Source organism: Rhinolophus hipposideros, assembly GCF_964194185.1.
Source record: "Rhinolophus hipposideros genome assembly, chromosome: 2".
Taxonomy (NCBI): domain Eukaryota; kingdom Metazoa; phylum Chordata; class Mammalia; order Chiroptera; family Rhinolophidae; genus Rhinolophus; species Rhinolophus hipposideros.
This window is the reverse complement of record NC_138048.1, coordinates 21021941-21042846: the sequence shown is the minus strand read 5'-3', so window position 1 is coordinate 21042846 and position 20906 is coordinate 21021941. Positions and strand designations below refer to the sequence as shown.

At 32.0% G+C, this 20906-nt stretch overlaps 1 protein-coding gene and 1 pseudogene across 5 annotated transcripts in view; one reads left to right on the top strand and one right to left on the bottom strand.

Moving 5' to 3' along the window:
- Positions 1-20906, bottom strand: part of CADM2 (cell adhesion molecule 2) — a 1102443-nt gene that overhangs the window by 911656 nt on the left and 169881 nt on the right. The window lies entirely within an intron of this gene.
- Positions 5774-6671, top strand: LOC308509468 (developmental pluripotency-associated protein 4-like; annotated as a pseudogene). The gene has a single exon. The product of its transcript is annotated as a developmental pluripotency-associated protein 4-like (transcript).

Below are 20906 nucleotides of genomic sequence, written 5' to 3'. Positions count from 1 at the left end.
AATTACTATAACCAAATATTTTTGGTTTGCTTGTTTCACAAGAATGTAGCAAAAATTTTAATTGCACAAAGCTTTCTTAATCATGTGTTATTTTGTATCTCTATATTTGTATATGTATATGTATATGTATATTTATTTATAAAAAATTAGCTTATTTTGGCAAAATCATTAAAATTAATAATAATAATAATGTATTATGAAACAAATTAAGTTTAATAAGAATCATTCATTCTAAAATATTCAGAGAAACAAGAATGTTTCTTATAAAAATTTCAGTTATAAGATAAAAGCATAATGAGCAATGCTCAAGGTGCCAGAAGAACATAATTTGTTTTATTTGAAATTGCATCCATGTTATGGAGACCAGGAAGACACTATTGTTAAAACTAGGTGAAATCTTTCAATAATTCAAATATTTTATTTGGAAAATGTTATAGAATTATGATCAAAAAGGTATTTTGCTATTTTATGTTTAAATTTCCTATAAATTTCTATATCAAAATTGTACCTCATCTTTTTATGACAATTTATTACCTGCATTTAGTCAGAATTCAGCAAGACTACTCCTTATATTTTCACTAAGAGATAACTCAATAAGACTTTAAGTTTGACTGAAGTTACAATAACAAAGTATAATTAACTCTTCTAAATTACAGAAATTGTGATATAAGTATAAGTAGCTCAAAGACTAGCTATTATCAATAGATATTACAGATGCTTTACATAGTAAACGTTCTTATATACTATGCCATGTAGGCTGCACTGAAAAAAATCCAAAAATATCTCCTAGTTTAGTTTCTTTCTATATGTGGTTACAGAAGAGCATTTTATATTTATAGATAAAAGTTATTGAGATAGCACCTCCTTATTTAAGGCATTCTTTATTATTTTATCTATAATTCATAAGAAGAATCTAATTCTAAACACTAGTAATATCTACTACTAGTTTATATACATTATCTCTAAACTTTCTCAATTCTTAAAATGTGTTTCAAAGCTAAATTAATTAAATGGATAACCTCTTGTCTCTCTCTTATAAATGAGCAGAAAATAAGGCAAAAACACTGAAAAGGTAAAGTGTGGAGTTAAATTTGCCCAAGGAATGCCCTCTAAGAGGTAATTTTGTAAACACAATCTGTTATCTCAACCCCAGACAAACTAAGCCTGATGGTGCCACTTAATTAAACCGCTGCTTATGAAAGTCAATATTCATCAAACTCCTCAATGCTTCGGAGAAACTGGCTCTCATTCAACCACTGCATTGTGGATTACAACAGATACTACAAACTGAGGTAGAGGTTTCCTTATGTGGTCATAGAAGTACTTTGCTCGTATAGTAAGTCATCAGGTATGATTATAGCTCAAAGCCAAACTGCAGGGGAAAGTTAAGTTTGGTCAAGGTTCTGAAAACTGGAGATCAACCTTTCTTGACTAAAAAGATAAATGCAATTTGACTATAATTTACAATGATGTTCTTGAACAACTGTCGATGAAATAAAGATTTTTTAAAATTGCATACATTTATACCTTCTCATTTCAGTAAAGAGTACTCATAAATAATGTTTCCAAGAGCATAAAATCATATTTCAAGTATTCAGATATATGTTATAGCTTATATCATGTTCAAACTCTATTCTAAAGTAACTTTCTATTTGCATTGTAAAATCTATAGATGTGGTTACTTTGTGTGTCTCCCCTGCCCAGAATTCTCCGTAAGCAGCTTCATTGTTAATACTAATATTCTAGTTAATTAATATAACTCAATAGAATGGAAGTGTCTGTGGACCTCTCCTTCAGTCACAATATATCACTTCAGAAGAAACATATTATTTTCCAAATAATGAATTTAACAGGAACATTTTTATTAAATCTCAAAAAGAATCATCACTTTGCAAAAGAGTAATTATATTATAATGCAAAATGGCATGTTCAGGTAAGTTACTTATATTCTCTGAAATATTGAGATTACTAACGGTAATGCATGTAAGGTGACTAACATGGAGGCTGGTATATAGTAATCAATCTATTTTTTTTATTGGTAAAATATGTATGAAAACATTTGCCCTATCATCTCATAGGGGTACTGAATATCCTTGAAAGACGTTTCAAAACTAAAAACTACAATACCAATTAATAAAATTTATTATCTTTTTAAGTAATTTATTATAGGTCAGTGAATGATGATGCAGGAAGCAAATATTTCAAAAACAAATGTGTCTTGTTTAGGCATAATTTTAGAAATAGAGATATTTACATGCCCTCACATTCTTTCAATCCCTCTACCTACCTATTAATCTTGCTTCCTTAAAACTCAATACTTTCTGACAATTCTGGGCATTTTCAACTTATTTTAAAACATTCATTGAATATTTCAATGGCATAAAATTTGTTTTAATATATCTAAATTAAATTCTTACCACTGCTTGTGAAAATCATGATAAATTTCCATACATTAATAATGTTACATGTAAGAGTTCATATAAATTGACAAATCATAAGAAAATTGATTAACAATTTTAACTTTCTGCTGGTAATTTAAAGCCAATGAGAAGATAAAAATCTGCTGATAAAAACAATGGATTTCAAGAGTCTACAATTAATTTAAAACATCCTTTGATAATAGAAAAAAACAAATTATTTTACACACTCCATATAACCAACTATTTTATACAGGGACACTTAATTTCTTTATCTTAAAAACTTTGTTGAAGTACTGCATAATAAATCACTATGTTGTATCTAACTTCATCAATATTAGATTGAATAAATTTACATGTTACTTAGGGACTGACCTTAATTAAAACTTTGGATATTCTACTAAAAAACATTGGTTGAAGACTTCATTGGTTCTATATTTGTAAATTTTCCTGGACTTAGGCAATTTATCTTCGTGACAATTAGGTTTAAAAAAAAAAAAAAATACAGCTACACTAAGTGTGGAAAAAACAATGCTTTTTAGCAGTTTAAAATAAACTATGTTTTAAATATATCTTGGTGGAGAGAAATATGTCGAAAGTGTTTTACTAATAGTGCTACAGTATAAGTGGAGAAGTAAATCCCTTTGTGCCATCTTCAAGGATCACACAAATACAGCTGTAGAAATTAAACTTGGCAAAGCATATGCAATTAAAGGATTTATTTTCTTCACAGGTCATGGAAGAGGGAGGTGCAGTACACCACAAGGGACCACATGGGAGGAGCCCCACCTGTCTTTATGGGATAAAGGGGAGTCAGAGTAGAGTACACAAGACATCCACATGAATGGATTTCATTAGTGTGTCTGAATATCACCAGGTCACTGACAGAGCAGGGGAAAAGGGGGAAATTTCAGCTGGAGCCAGACTTGTGCTGGTCACTTGGGTGGGGTGCTCAGAGCCTGTTCATAGTGATGTTGAGGCATAAGGAAAATGCAAAGTTTTAAAATTTTATAATCCAAGTGCCAATTGGTTTGTATGCAACAAATAACCCTGACCATGGCAATAAGCACAGTTATGGGGAAATAATTTTCCATTGTACCAAGAGAAGCCTCAAAGCACAAGTAGAATAAATGTGTCATAAAAGAAATCAGACTCATGTACAAATGGGTATATGATGGGTATATATATGGGTATATATAAATGGGTATATAAGTTTGTACATTCTTTGACCTTTTTGATTAAATTGCTTTCATAGGATAATAAAAAAAAATGAGAGAGAGAAGTAAAAACAAAGTTCATAGGTTTTGTTCTCATGGAAGTACTATGTGCACAATTCTTGTAATAAGCAGACAAGTATGTTCCTCATATCTTTCAAAGTAAAAGATCTGACATTAACTTTGGGTAGAAGTTGAAACAAATTTTAGAAAAAAAAGCCAGATGCCTCAGAAAACTGAAAATTGCTAACCCTAGAGATATTTGAAAAATCATTACACTACATACCCGGAGCTTTGCACATATAGCCTATATCAAGTGAGGGGGCAAAAGTGCAATGGTCAACATAGATTGAGAGTTTGTAATTCCATTGTATGTTAGAGAAATTTCAAATTTATTAGAAAATTGTGAGGGGAAATATAAATTGAGTTATATTCATTTATTTTTATATTTTAATGTTTCTTTAAATTACTGTTTATTTTATACTTTGTGTATTTAACATTCTATTCCCTACTGATATAGTGCCTAAAGAACAATATTTGTCTAGTAAATGATTTTTAAAAGAAAGAATGAATGATTTACTTGTCTATAAGTCTCTATAGAGACCAGTGTGAGTGAATGATTACTTTTCTATAAATCACTGTGTTACCCTGTTTCCCCGAAAATAAGACCTAGCTGGACAACCAGATCTAATGCATCTTTTGGAGCAAAAATTAATATAAGACCTGGTCTTATTTTACTATAATATAAGACTGGGTGTTATATAAGACCAGGTATAATATAATATAATATAATATAATATAATATAATATAATATAATATAATATAATATAATATAATATAATATAATGATATAATACCATGTCTTATATTAATTTTTGCTCCAAAAGATGCATTAGAGGTGATTGTTCGACTAGGTCTTATTTTCTGGGAAACATGGTACGTTTTTGCCTTAAAAGCATCATTTGCTTACAAGTGGTTCATCGTATTTTGCTTTTCTGAATTAGTTAATCGAAATAGGCAACTGTGAACTGTAAAGATCAACTTTTCACAAACTGATTACCTCAATGTATGGACATACAAATGCTGAGACATGGGGGTGGGGGTTGTTCTTCTCAAAATTACATCATGGTAAAAAATAGGGTCCTGGTGAAGGTCACAATTACCCACATTTTAATTATTAAGGTATTTAGACTGAGAAACCTACAATTTTTAAACAATAACTTTAATTATATTTTTTTCAATCCAATCTATCAAAACTCATGATAATTGTTTTAAAATCTCTAAAATTCTTTCCAGAATTGAGTTTTAATTGTATTAATCAAAAAAATATGATGTCAATGTGTTTGCATTCACACATCCAATCTCATCCAAATTATGATACATCATATTCAGTATCTTATACTAGTTACTGAAAATGTGGAAGGCTAGCCAAAGGTATAAGAGACGGGTAGGTTTAGCCATAAAGAATTTAATAAAATGATAATAATTTTGTTTACAATGTTAATCTGCCTTGATAAATTGTACAGTATAACAATACACTGTCTTTAGTTTTCTCTCCCTTTAGTGCTACCCTCTGACTGATTTCCTCTTTAGACAGGAACTATCATGAATAGAGATAAGAACGCGTACACTTATGAAACTATTATGTAGTGTAAAACACAAGTCTCAACTGAGTTAGTTTTTGAATAAATCCACATGATTTATTTAATCCACATAATCTTAGAGGTGAGGAAAAAAAGAAATTAAATGTAAAGGTATTTTCCAATGGCTAACTTAAGCTGGCATATCAATCCTCATTCCTTTCTCATTCAAACCAGAAAAAGCTGCATTCCGATACATAGATTAAATGATTGAAAGACCTCAACAAAGTATACCTCTATAAATCTCCTGGTAGAAAATTAAGATTTGTTCTGGGTATTTCTTCAGTAATCAATTAGAGTTGGAGTGACATAATACAAGCATGTGCATATATACCTTCATACAAGGTTTAAAACAGGTGTGTTTTCTATGTTTTAGCCAAATTACATGAAGTGTGGAATCACACAGTATTTGAGAAAAATAGAGAAGAGTTGACAATTAAAAATATACTATCGAGAAGTAAGAAGATTTTCTTTTTATCAACCTTGACTTCTTTTTTGAGTATGGAGAATGCAAAAGGCAACAAACAGAACTCCTCAAAGAAGTCAAAGAGGGAAAAAAGAGACTTACAAATTGCAACCTCTCTCAATAGAAGCTGAAGAGAAACAGCAGGCTTTTGGTGAACCAAGTACAAAAAGAAATTCCGGGAGGGGAACCAAACGAGAAAGGTCCATGAAAGAGGATGAAGCTTCCTATCCACAAAAGATGGCCCAGACAATAAAAGAACAAGACTTTGGAAGAAGATACCAGTTCCTCCGTTGCCCTCTAAACTGCCAACCATAAACCTGATTCACCGAGGCATTGTGAGGGCCTGGTGCCAGCAATTAAATCTGGGCACCAAACGCTTGAATTGGAAGCATATAGGCGACTCTGCGAACATGCTTACCCTCATCAAAAGGTTATTCCCGTCACATCAGCAGAGGCCAAGATATTGACCACAACACAAAGAAAATTAAAGATGGAAAAGTGGGAAATGACTCTGGAAAGTTGTGATCCTTCTAAAGTGACTGCTCACCCTGAGGAAGGGACGCCTGCTCTTGAAGGACTGGACAAGGTTGTCATGACAACTCCCCCCCTCCACTCCCCCGCCCAGATGCTGCCTTTGCTTCCTGGACCAGAATTGCAGCCAGAGCTGGGAAGATGGAGGTAGAGAAATCACCACAAGAGGCTTCTAGTGTCAGGTGGTGTGTGGTCCATGAGCAAAGTCTTCCTGCACATAAAGAGGGTTGGGTCCAGCTATAGTTTTATGCGGGGCAAACATGGGTTCCTAAAAAACACGGGAGAGTGTGTGCACTCTTCTTGCTATCTGCTAGCAAATGTCCACCCCTGTTTCTGGAGGACAATATGTTGTGCCCCAAATGTGTTCAGAGGAATGAGGTATTGATGAAAAGCCTTCAATGAGACGACAATGCCAGGAAAAGGATACAGCTATGATGCTAATTAACCATAGAAAGGTTAATTAACTCCATCAACTCCATGATTCCACTGACCACTGAACTCCAGGCTGCTCCACACCCTCCATGCTTTCTGCGTAGAAGAGGACGCACAGGCTGGTGGGGTGCAGATCTTACCCTCAGACTCCCAACAGTGCCTGCTGCCTCGTCTGTCGGGATACAGAGTCTTAGTTTTTAAAGTGGAAAAGTATTTCACAAATTATCATTCATTGTGATTAATAAGATGAAAAAGTCAATACTATCAAATGATTATCCTTCTGAAATAGAAGTGACCTCAGCAGCTCTTTAAAGTGGGAACTTGAACATTGTAAAGGGGTTGAGTGAAACAATACTGCACTCACATGCTGGATTCCCAGCCTCAGAATTTTGTCTTTCTGGGGTCTGCTGCCTTAGTTCAAACTCAACTGCTTTAAGACAAACAGAATGCTGTTATTCTCTCCACTCCCCAAAACATGTTCTTAATATACAACACAACATTTTTCTAAATTATCTTAACCTGAATTTCTATGATGTGTCTCTGGGATAAAAGCACAGGGTACTCTATCATTGTTATTTCCATTTGTAATTGTTTTGTACATTTTTACTGATTAAAAATGTTCAAGTCTACTTCTAAATCATATATACATATGTGTAAAATTTATATATAAAATCATCTATTTAGGAAACTTGTATGCAAATAAATGTTAATAGTATTAAGCCAAAAGGCAAATATATATATATATATATATATATATATATATATATATATATGTATATATATATATATATATATGTAGATAGATAGATAGATAGATAGATATAGATATAGATATATAGATATAGATATAGATATAGATACTCTCATACCTTGCACACAGATTTCTTAATTGGTGTGGGGGAAATTTCCAGCACCAGCAGTTTTTTCCCTAACACTCCCCAATCGATAAGAATGTATGTGCTGGTCAAGAACCACTTATATGAAGAGTCCATATGGATTCAACATTGGTGGCTAAATAGGTGATTTCTAATGTAGGTTCAATATGAATTGTACTATTACTCTAATGTGACACAGATTTTATTTATTTTATGAATTTACTAAATTATAGGAAACAAAGGGAAAATTAAACTGATATGTCATTTTCTTAAATATATAAGTGCCTAAATATAGGAAATGAAATTGAGACAATAAATCAAATGAAATACAAATGTTGTGCAGTTAAGAGAGGGTAAAGAGGCAACGATAAATGAAAAATCAAAAAACAAATTTAAAGATTATTGTATAAGCAAGATTCATGGTATATTATTTTACTCCGACTATAATGAAGAGGACCAGCATGTCCAAGAAACATGAGGCATGAGGCCATATTTCCCAGATTCCATGTTGAACTACCTAATTTAATCTTTTGGGGGCCCAAGCATTGAAATAATGTCCTGGTCAAGTGTCACTATTACAGTATACATCACTGGAGGATACCTATGTTTTGGTATGTCAATAAACAAAGAAGACATATCCCAAGCAAAGAAAGGATAATTACAGCTGGAATCACATGTAAATGAGGAAGATCATATCTGGTAATGGGTAAATACACTGTCACCACTTAATATCTGATGTGTATTCTCTGACAAATCATTATTGATTTTTGAAGAGAAATTATATAGAAAATTAACTATATATATATATATATATATATATATATAGTGATAAATTCTGTGTCACCAGTAAATAAATAAGTAAACATATATTATAAAGTGGTCAAACTCTGCTTTTATTTCTTAACAGCAGTAAGAAGTTTCTCCTATTGTACCCTCATAATGAAGCACTGGATTAACTTTAAATTGATCATTTATGTAGCTTATCAATATGTACATCTTTGGGAGTCTAACCCCAAACCTGACTCACAGCAAGTTTGGAAAAGGAATTCACTGGTATATATTTATGACCTGTATGTAATCTATCTTAACACCATTCACCTTCTGACTAGTCATGAGGTTTATCAGACTATCCTAAGGCCTTTGAGACACAAATTAAACTTGGGCTGCTTGCATATCCTACTGTTGCTCACTGCTAAGCTTGTTAGAGATATTAAACTATGCAGATATTTTGAGGAACACCATTACATAGGTCATATTGAAGAATTTAGATACATTCATATATTGTTTAAACTAATCATTAGATGTAACTGCTGGAGCTCCTAATAATTACCTTCTCTGTATAAATGAACCTGGCTACAAACTTTCTCCCATGTTGTAGGGTCAATGAAGGAAATAGAAAGTGTGGCATTATAAATGGCCCATGTTCCCAGGCCAGTTGAACTCTCAAAAAGCATCTTAGTTGGTGACAATAGATCTAGAATCTAGTTTTAGCTTTGTTATTCATACAGCTGTGAAGAACTTAGGCATATTTTTTTCAAATTTAAAATCCAGTTGCTTTATTAATCAATAAGGATAACATGAATTAGGAAGACTAATATGATTGAGGAACTAAATATTTAATTCAATTAATTTTAAGTAATTAAATATATATTTAAATAGTCATAAGTAGCTAGCAAATACCATATAAGATAGTACAAATATAGATAGTATTTGAAAACATTTATTAGGAAGAGAAATAATTATGGATACTTATGATGAATGTATCAGTTTTGAATGAGTCTCTAAAAACAAACATGTTTCACAGCTAGGAATATCCCTAGAGGAATGTATGACCTAAATTAATTCTTAAAGGTATAGGGATCCCAGGCTAACACCTGACCTAAATGAAAAATCAGCATAAAATTAATTATAAGGAGCAATTTGCAGAGGAAAATAGAAGTCATAGTATAGCAATGTCAACCTAAAGAAATTTTAAAGGTATGGTTCAATTTTCTCTAGGTAGAATCATGAATAAATAATTGAATATAGATGGAATTCAGGACTGTTTAAAACTGAGCTGACTCAGAAAGCTCCTCCTCTTTTAAGTGTGTCTATCAGAAGTCAACAAAATAAAATAGGGAGCCAATCGTATGATATTCTTCAGCAGGGGTGGCATTTTGGCCTCTGAACCACTTAGAAGAGCACACTTTGCAAGAACTCCAGAGATGCTTACAACTGATTTTACTACAAACATGCAGTTTTATAATTTAAGATGGCATTATAAGGACCACAACTCTAACAAATTAACCTGGTTTTTAAAACAACAACAACAACTACTACAAAAAACAACTACTAGATCTATTCCATTAAAGCATACTGTTATTCAGAGGAGACTTTATAAATGTAAATATATTTTAGTACATGTTTTCTACATATTAGAAACAAATAAAAGCTGGTTCTCGTTCTTCGATTATGCTTAGAAAATGGATTTCCCAATAAGAATGCCAATATTAACATCTTTTAAATAGTTAAAGGTTAACAATTTACATCATTTAGAGTTCATCATGGATCTACTAAAAATTGTCCTTAAAAATAATGTTCTCTGAATCTTTCTATTTATTGCATAATGAAATCATAACATTCTTGACAGATACTTACTATCAAAATAACATGCAATGCATGCACATGCTATATAGCTATTTGCATAATGAAATTAGTTTTTAAACTCTTGATCCAGGTGCTTTTCCTCTACACTAGAAAAAATAAATTAACAGTATAACTGACAGCAATAAAATCCTCTATCTAAAAATACCGAAAAATAGGAAAGATAAAGCAACATATATAATAAACAAAAATGTTATAACATCTGCTCAGTGTGTTCATTGAATTTCTCTTAGAATGATGCAATCTTATAATAATATGCCATAATGTTTCATCATATTTGATGTGTTATAAATTTAAAAAAAGTCTACATACTGACAGAGAAAAATCATTGTAAGTTTCTTAACTTTATGTATGCCAGATATGTTAATATAAAAATACATATTTTAATGGGAAAGAAAATAGTAGCATAATTCATAACATAACATAACATAAACGGCCTAAGATTAAAACAAATTAAAGGCAGCATATTTTTAAAAATATACATACAATTATGCAAAATAAAATGTTTCCTTATGTCTTATTTAAAAAGTTTTTAATTTCAACCCCTAAACTACCTAATGTCTGATTGTTTTACATAGGACTTATAACCTTAAAATATACTGTTTTAAGGTTATTATTATTATTTATAATAATTATAACAATTATAATAATAATATAACTATTATTATTATTGTTATTATTTTTCCCCAAACTCTACCCACTATGAATGTGAGAGTTTGCCCTGTTTATTTTATTGGTGTATTCCCAGCTCCTAAAAAAAGAGCCTCACAAATAGTAAGAGGACAATAAATTTTACTTTGAATTATAAAAAAATAATTACTATCCACACTAATTTGACCTATTACAGTGTCAAGGAGAAAGACTGTCTGTACACAAATTCTTCAGCTTTTATCAGCAGTGGAGTTACCCAAATGCAATGAATGTACATATAAAATTCATAGTATTAAATGCTACTCAAAAGGTAATTCACATATTTTTTATGTTTCAATGATAGCCTATAGCAACATATGTACGCTATTACAGATTCTGAAATTTTAATTTTCTCCTGCAATTATTTAGAAAATAGGGGAAATAGAAAGATAATGCATGTATTATACAATTCTCTTAAAACAAAAAGAATGGCATTTTTACCTATGAGTTAGTTTTGGATTTAAGAGAGAGTTTTAAATTTGGGACAATATAAAATAGTTGTATTCTAAATTTATTTTTATTTATGACAATTAGAGCTAAATACATATACAGTAAGATTCTATATATGCCATGATTTTTATCCAAGATGTATATGTGATGAATATAGTAGTGTTTTTCAATTATGAAATGAATCTTATTTCTTTGTTTTCATGATGCCTCAAATCATTAGGAAATAAGTCAGTTTCAAAAACTGAAAAAGTTCATTAATTCTCTTCCCGTTTCAAATAAAATAAACATTTTCTCTCTACATGTGAACATTTGTTATACAATCAATCAGTACTATAAAAAAGCAAACATCAAACTAATGATAAAAATTAGGATGTGCATAAATAGATGAACTCACATTTAGAATCTATTGCAAATTTCAGTGTTCCATTACTTTGAATCTCTCATAGATGATTAATATATTTTTTAAGTTTTAAGGTTAAAAAAAATATATTTCTGCAAGGTATGATGTAATCAAAAAAGAGTGATGCACTATCTTAAAAGGAAAAGGAGGTTAAGAAAGGATGACAATAAGAACTGCTAACTGATCATTTTATTTTGGCTAAGGTGTCTTTCCCTTCAAAATATATTTCCCTACATCCTCTGAAATGTAGTTAAAGACCTTATGTTTTGGGAATTTCAAAAGTGCAAACCACTTTATTTTCTTAATGCTGTAGTTTTGTTTGTTGATCTAATGCAGTGTTTTTGTTTGTTTGTTTGTTTCTTCACTTAAGTCCTTAAGTAAGTTACGGAATATTGGCAGGCAGTAGATAAACCCCAGAAGCAGCTGTCTAGGTAGAGTGACTTAAGACTAAACACTATAATCACCTGTAACTTTGGTAATGTGATGTGATCATTGAATATCTGTGGTGCAGGACCTAAGGATTGTCAGGAAAATTGAACCTGAATAAATAAATAAAAATGAAGGCAGATTCATATACATACACGTACATATGTGTGTGTATGTATGTGTATATTTATGTTTTTATGTGCATATCGAACCAACTTGCCTAATGGTGTTTCAGTTATATAATTCCTGGGAAAAAGATTATTCACATTTAAATAAATGCCTAAATACACCAGATTCCCTTTAGGAAACAATCATAACAATTTTAGAGGAATAGGTATCTGAGAATTGCTCCTTCGAGAGGATTTCTGAGATTCAGGGGAGTCTTTAACATAAGTAAGTGATATTCAATACTACCTATGCCAAGAAAACTAAATTTAAAAAAAAGTTTGAAGGTATATCATATGACCATTCATTGATATGAAGAAATATCTTGAGGCAAAAAAAAAAAAAAAAAAAAAGATTGCTAATTATAAAACAGTCAAGACATCCCTTTGTTTTGTTTTTTAAACCATTAGGACAGATACGAGTTTTGCTTTTTCAACAATTAGGACACATAAGGACAGTATTTGTCAAGTTTATCCTAGTAGTAATGTCACTCTGAAACTATTGACAAATACCAGATCCAACAATGCAATGTCAGTTACCCTGTCCAGAGGCTTCCCCCCCACTCCTTTATTCTATTTAAGGAGAAAAAGGCATTGGAGTCTTAGTGAATACTCATAGACTAAATTCAGATCAATTTTATAAACAACTGCTGATTATTAAAGATGTGTCAGCCACTGTTAGATGCTAAGATAACATGAATAAATGATCACTTTTGGTTCTGAAAAACACTCTCCTTAGGTGGGCAGTCACATAAGAAGATCATGTTATTTTACTGTGGTAAATGTTATGTTAGATATCCATTGGATGATAGAGGAGAACATTTAGCTCAATCAGAGATTTCATGGAAGATTTTCTGACACGGATAATTCCTCAAAAGAGCTAAATCTGGGTAAAAAAAATGAATAAGAGTTAGCCAAACAATGAAGTTGGAGAGAGTTTTGACATGACATCAAAGTATTTTTTTGAGTGACTAGGTGGTACTATCCAATGGGTCAGAAAACAATAGGCCAGGTGGGGTGCTAGATTTATGGGGGATCACTTTGGAAATTATATAAATATTTAACCACTACGCTGTATACCTAAATCTAATATAAATAATTTTGAATGACAACTGTAATTGAAAAATAAAACATAAAAATTTAAAAATAAAAATACAGAAGTGTATGATTTTTTTAAATGTTATTGGGGTGACAATTGTTAATAAAGTCACATAGGTTTCAGATGAACAATTCTGTATTACATCATCTATATATCACATTGTGGGTTCACCACCCAGAGTCAGTTCTCGTTCCATCACCATATATTTGATCCCTTTTACACTCATATGAATTTAAAAAAAGAAAAACATAGGTGGAAATGTATATGTTTGAGGAGGCTTTGGAACTTCCAAATGGATATGTTCATTTATAAATGTGTAGCCATGCACTGCGTAACGACTTTTCATTGACTGATGGATACAGTGGTGATTCCGTGAGATTATAATGCAGCTGAAAAATTCCTCGTGACTGCATAGCCATGATAATGTGACCATGTGACGCATTACTCATGTGTGTGTGGTGATGCTGCTGTAAACCTACTGTACTTCCAGTTGTATAAAAGTATAGCACATACAATTATGTACAGTATATATTAGGTTGGTGCAGAAGTAATTGCAGTTTTTGCCATTATTTTTAACCTTTTACACCACAATTACTTTTGCACCAACCTAATAATTCTTAATATTGATAAAAAATGACTGTTACTGGTTTATGTATTTACTATACTATACTTTTCATCATTATCTTAGAGTGTATGCTTTCTACTTAAAATTTTAAAAGTTTGCTGTAAAATAGTATGCCATGTTATACAGTCAGCAGCCACATACTTCTCACTTTACCATATTCTTGATTGCATCATTTTCTCTTGTGCTTGATTTAATTTCCTGGTTTTCTTTTTTTTTTCTTTTTTTTCTTTTTTTTTTTTCTTTCTTGTATAGTAACCTGTTGAACAAGCTTGTAGCTGAGGAGCAATAGTCTATACCATCTACCCTAGGTATGTAGCTGGGCTATACCCTCTAAGCTGTAAATTCATTCCATGATGTCTGCACAACAAAGGAATTGACTAGTGATGCACTTCTCAGAATGTATCACCCTCTTTAAGCAGCATATGATTGTATATGAATATAAAAGTCAGGAAACAGGCCTGGATTGAAGATGTGGATTTGGGAATCATAAAAGGTAAATATGGTCCATGCATAAAACCTAAAAATAGATGAGATAGTCCAAAGAAAAACAAGAGTAATGAATTTGAGAGTACTGTGGTCAACCTTAACATTTAAGTGATAGGTAGAGCAGAAGCCCGATAATGATCAGTACATAGAAAAAATAATATAACACATTGCAGAGAGTAATGAGCTCTAGGAAGCTATCCCTGGCACACAATATACAACAGAGAAGGCTAATAAATTGAATGAATGCTCTCACTGGATTTGGCAATACTGAATCATTGTTGAACTCCACTTTAGATGTTTAATTGGAATTGCGAACTAAAACAAATTGCACTGTGATGGTGAATCAATTAAATCTGAGAGACAAGAAATTGTGAATATAGTTAGACTGTATATAGTTATAAAAGGCTTTTTATTTTTAGAGGGGTATGAAAAGGGAATATAGAAAATAATTATTTACATATAGGATGAGAGAAATGAATGGGAGAGTTAGAGGTCAAAATTAATGAAATAGAGGAGATACTGAGGGAATACATTTCCTGTTGACAAGAAGGGGGATGAGATCAAGTATAAATGTGAAAAGACTGGCTTTGATCAGAGGAAGGAGTACCTTGTCTCCTTTGAATGAGGTAAGAAAATGAAGATAAATTGGAGATAAATGAAGATGTCAATACAGTTGAAAGGATGATGAATACTAAATTAGTTTACAATAAATGATTTTAATTATTTATTTGCATTTGTTGGTATAGAAGAAAGAAAACTATGAGTAGATCAGAGACTTAAGAAGGTAAATAAATTGCTGATATTGTCAGATAAGGAAATACAAGAGTTGTCCAAAGACAGATAAAATTACTGATGAATGGTACTGAAAACTAAATGATACAAATTACATCTCAATCACGTATTGATGCCTCTCATTCTTTGCATAGCTTAGGTCATTTGTAGACTTCTTTGAATTAGTTAGTATCTCATGATCATATTCTTTGTGTGCTAAACCTGAGGACCTGCTCTCAAGTCTAAGCCCCCCTGTTCCGCTTTCTCTTCATTTCATAGATACCTCTCTCCTTCTGCCATTCTCGCTGCTGTCACCACTCACTCTGCTTTTAAGTTATGTTTTCCCTCAACACCCATATGATTTGTGGTAATTGCTTCTTCAGTATTTCCTTCCCTGTTTTTTTTTCCAGAGACAGTAAATCAGTCCTCTATCAATTTTTCAGTTTTATTGCATAAGTCTATGGAAAAACAGGCAGAACATAAAAAAAAAATTATACAATATACGCATCCCAAAACGACAGTAGTGGTTTGTAATTACCCATGGCTAGGAAGAAATTATGACAGGGTACCACCTAGCATTTCTTCCTCTACCTTTATTACCTTGAGGACAGAGTTCATCAAAAGAAGACTTTCCTTCTGTTCTCTCATTTGTTAAAACTGAAGCCTTAAGACATAATCAATTCAGATCAACAGGTGCCCCCTTGTCTCAAGTGGGTCATTTGCATTTCGAAGTATCTCTGGATTCTAGGAGATAACTAATCCGAGGGGTTTAAACTCCTTCTTGGAAAGATCACTTTTGGAATCTGCTTCACAGTGTGTTTTGCTGGAATTGCCTTTCATTACAATGAAGATCTGTCAAGTGATGGTGCCCAGCTGAGATTTCCGGAGATGTAGGGCCATCTTTCTCATATACCTATGCGCATGCCCTAGGGAACCTCTCAACCCAAATGCATAAAGCCCAAGTGAACAAATTAATGTAATCCTTTTAAAGAACGAAAATGAAATCCAAAAATTAAGACAGAATATTATTGAGGAAAAAAATGCTCTGCTTTATATAAAAGTATATTATTCTGATAGTCTGACTTTCAGATTTTAAACAAAAAATGGAAATTTTATGCATCTACTAGAGCTGAGGGAGATTATATTCATTTGTAAAAACATATGGACATTATTAAACTGCTTTGAACTTTCCACAGAAAGCATGATTATATTGAATACACTCATTTGTTTATTTATGACAAAATACAAAATATACTGCGATAGTTTTAATATATAATTTTAAATTAATATTTTACATACTCCAATGGGTACTTGTTGACCATTTATCTTGCATACGTGTACATAAAATGTAGAGATAATTACCTGCTCAATAGGTTAAAATTATAATAATTAAAGAATGAAAAAGAGAAAAATTATATAAGGCAAAATAGCAAACATTCTAAATAAAAGGGTAGAATTATTCAGGGTAGAAAGTTTGAAGGAAATGAAAATTCCCCCAAAACATAACAAATGAAATAACCATTAACTGCATATATAGGAGGAAAATACGTAGTAACATAGATATCCCCTATAAGTATTTAAAACTTTAAATTTTATTCTAGGTTTGTAAAAGAAAAATATTAATTGATAAAAAAATAAACCCTAATCCTTATTAACATACCTTATAAACAGTTTTTTAGTGAAAAACAATTATGATACGTTTGCAGTTTTTAATAAACTGTAATGTCATGTTATAACCTGACAAATATACTTAAGATAGATTAAAAAAAAAACCACAAAAAAACACCCTAAGGCTTGTTGTGATAGTCCATCCTACAGCTTCTACCTATTTTTACACTAATCCATAATTGATAGATCATGACATTGCCATTTTCAAGCCATTAGTTATACAATAACAATGTTAATTGAGTTTTAATTAAGTCAGCCTTATTCAAGCTTACAATATTGTAGCTTTCGTTCAGAGATAGATGATATTTCCTAGTGTTATTTTCATTTACTTATTTTAAGAAAAAATCCTTTACTATCTTTGAAAGAGTGACAATTATTTTGACCATTATATTTAAATAGAGAAATATAAAATTTATAAATCCTTAGCTATTTGCTACTGAAACCGTTCTTAATGTACCATACACAAGAAAATAATTCATAAGGCAAAATGATTTTGTGATAATTATGATTTTCTAGAAGTTTAACAGAATCAAATTTCTTTAAATTTTTCACAAATTTTGACTCATAATTATATAAATTATTATCAGTAATTAGTAAATGTATGAAAGCTAACTTGGCTTTGATATCTTGGAAGCTTATTATTCCAATTTTCTTATATTTAAGGTAGTATCAGAAATAAAAAAAAATGAATTCTTCTATGTAAGATCATGTTTATGTGCTTATACAAAGTCAGTGATTTGTGAATTACTTGGATCATACTGCTACCGAAGACAAAATCATGAATGTTTTAGTGATGTGGTTCAGTTAATAGAATCATCTATTCTGAACAGCAACATAAATAAAATCAACAAAGCAAAATGCAACCAAAGGAATGGGAGAAGGTATCTACAAACAATACCACCAATAAGGAGTTAATATCCAAAATATATAAGGAATTCATAACTCAAGAATAACAACAACAAACCAAATAATCCAATTAAAAAATGAGTAGAGGACATGAACAAACACTTCTCCCAAGAAGACATATGAATGGCCAATAGATACATGAAAAGATGCTCAACTTCACTAGCTATTAGATAAATGCAAATCAAAACCACAATGAGATACCACCTCACACAACTTAAAATGGCTATTGTCAATATGATAAGTTATAATAAGTGTTGAAAAGGTATGGAGAAAAAGGAATCCTCATATACTGCTCATGGGAATGTAAATTGATACAGCCACTATGGAAAACACTATGGAGTTTCCTCAAAAAATTAAGAATATAATTAGCATATGACCCAGCAATCCCTCTTCTAGGTGTCTACCCCAAATTTTAAAAACATTTATTCACAAAGACATATGTACCCTTACTTTCACTGAAGAATTATTCATTGAAGAAGTGGCCAACACATACAAACAACCATAGTGTCCTTAGATAGATGAGTGGATAAAGATGTGTTACATACGTACAAGGGAATGCTACTCAGCCTTAAGACAAAATGAAATACCATCATTTGTGACAACATGGATGGATCTTGAGAATATTGTGCTAAGTGAAATGAGATGGAAAAAGTTAAGAACCATATGACTTTACTCATATGTGGGATATAAAACTGAAAGCAACCAACAAGTAACAAACAAAAACTCATAGACATAAACAATACTATGGGGATTACTAAAAGAAAGGGGTGGGTGGTTATGGAAAGGTAGAAAAGAATAAAGAGGGTATGGTGATGGAAGATTTGACATTGAGTTGTAAACACAATACAAAATACAGATAATGTCTTATAGAATTGTATACCTGAAACATAATTTTAGTAACCAAGGTCACCCCCATAAATTTAATAAAATAAACAAAAAAAATAGAATCATCTGTGCTTCTATCCATATCAGCAAATACTCTGCTCTAAGATGCATACAAGTGGAGCCAAATGAGAGTAAGAGATCTAATTAAACACTGACCTGTCATGACCATGAGCTTACAAGTTTTTAACTATGGGTCACTAGCATCTCACTATGCAAAGAAAAGTCTTATGATTGAGACTGAGAAGATAAGAAAGCAAACACTGTGAGTGTAACAATCATACAGCCATTAGCAGGTACAGATAATCTACTACTAAACATTAAAGTTGTACATTAATAATCTTTTAAATTGGTATAATGACCTTGCGAGGTAGTTATTTTTTTAACTAGGTTTTTATTTTTTTAACTAGGTTTTTAACAAATGAAGAAAGTGAATGTGACAAATATTAAATCACCTGTTCAAGGTCATACAACTGGTAAGTGCTTACCTTGGACCTCGAACCCTATTTGATTGCAAAGCCATGCCCATTCTACTTCTCTTCCCAGGAAGGAGAAATAACAAATTGGAATGGTAGACAGTAAGAAATAGGTAATACACTCTCATCTATGCGCCTAGATCATACTTGCTCTATAAATAATACATATGGATCAAAATATTAATGAACTTTTTACTTTTATGTCCTGACATAATTCAGACCTTAAAACGGTATTACTGAGGAAACAGTGATAATTCTAATTAGCAATTCATCTGCTGCTCTTAAGGGTCATTTTAAAATTTTCCTTATTAACTTATAGCATTTCCCTTCTCAGATTGACTGTCATTTCCAGGAATAAGTTAAGGTAAATCAGACCTTGAAGGGTAGTAAGAAGCAGGGCGTTATTAAAAAAGAGCATTCAAGTAGTTAAAGAAAGAATGGAAACTTATCAGAAGTAAATTGGCTATTAAATCATCATTGGCTGTTCTCTCATTTGAAATTTTAAGCATTCCAGGTGGATATAAATGAAATAACATGTTAGACTTCACTAAGAATTTGGAGCATGTTTAAGAATAGCAAAAGGGCCTATATAAAATATCTCATTGTGGTTATGACAGGCCACATCATATGAACAACCTACACATGACAATTTCTATCTATGAACTAAGATCCAGATTCCTCTAATCCTTTCCCTTTACCATAATTAAAGGTCAAAGAAAACATCCTGAGTGTTTATATCCCAGACACCCTATTAACCAGCATAGAAATTATTATCCTAATTTCACATATCAGGGAACTGAGTTTCGGGGAGGTTAAGGAACTTGCTGAAGGTCACACAGTTAACAGGTAGGACAGCAAGTATTCAGATACAAACCTATCTCACACCAGAACGGAAGGTCCCTGACCTATCTAAGCCAATTATGACAATAAACACTACAAATTTGTTGTTGTTGTTGTTGTTGAATTCAACAATTCAAGAACTTGTCATTCTTTAGCCAGGTTCTCTTCAGAATCACAGAAATCTTGAGCCATGTCTGGGCTTGCTAATTACAATTCCAGTGACTTCCAGGTCCACAGTCTACCTCAGGAGACAGTGTGCAACCCAGACCGAATTTTCTTGTGTCCCGAATGGGCAAGGGCAGGGTGACCTGAGTACCTACTTCTTGCTGTTCAGTAAACACACAACCCCTCCTCATCTACCCATCCCTACTGTGACGATGCCTATCTCTCCTCTATATCTACATCAGACTTCTCCACAACTCATACTTCCACTCCATAAATTCAGGTCATAGGGTTTCCCTATGCTTATCCGATATTCACCCCCCAGGCTCCCCACACACCCTTAGGAGGTCTGACAATTAAGTTTGTGAACTTGTTGCAATGATGTTGCTAACCTTTTTTGATATCAGAGGGATTATTCATTATGAATTTGTAACAACTGGAGAAACCATTAACCAAGTTTACTATTTGGAAGTGCTGAAAAGGCTGCATGAAAAAGTTAGACAACCTGAACTTTTCGCCAACAATTCATGGCTCGCATCAGGACAATGCCCCAGCTCACATGGCACTGTCTGTGAGGGGGTTTTTAGCCAGTAAACAAATAACTGTATTGGAAAACCCTCCCTACTCACCTGATCTGGCCTC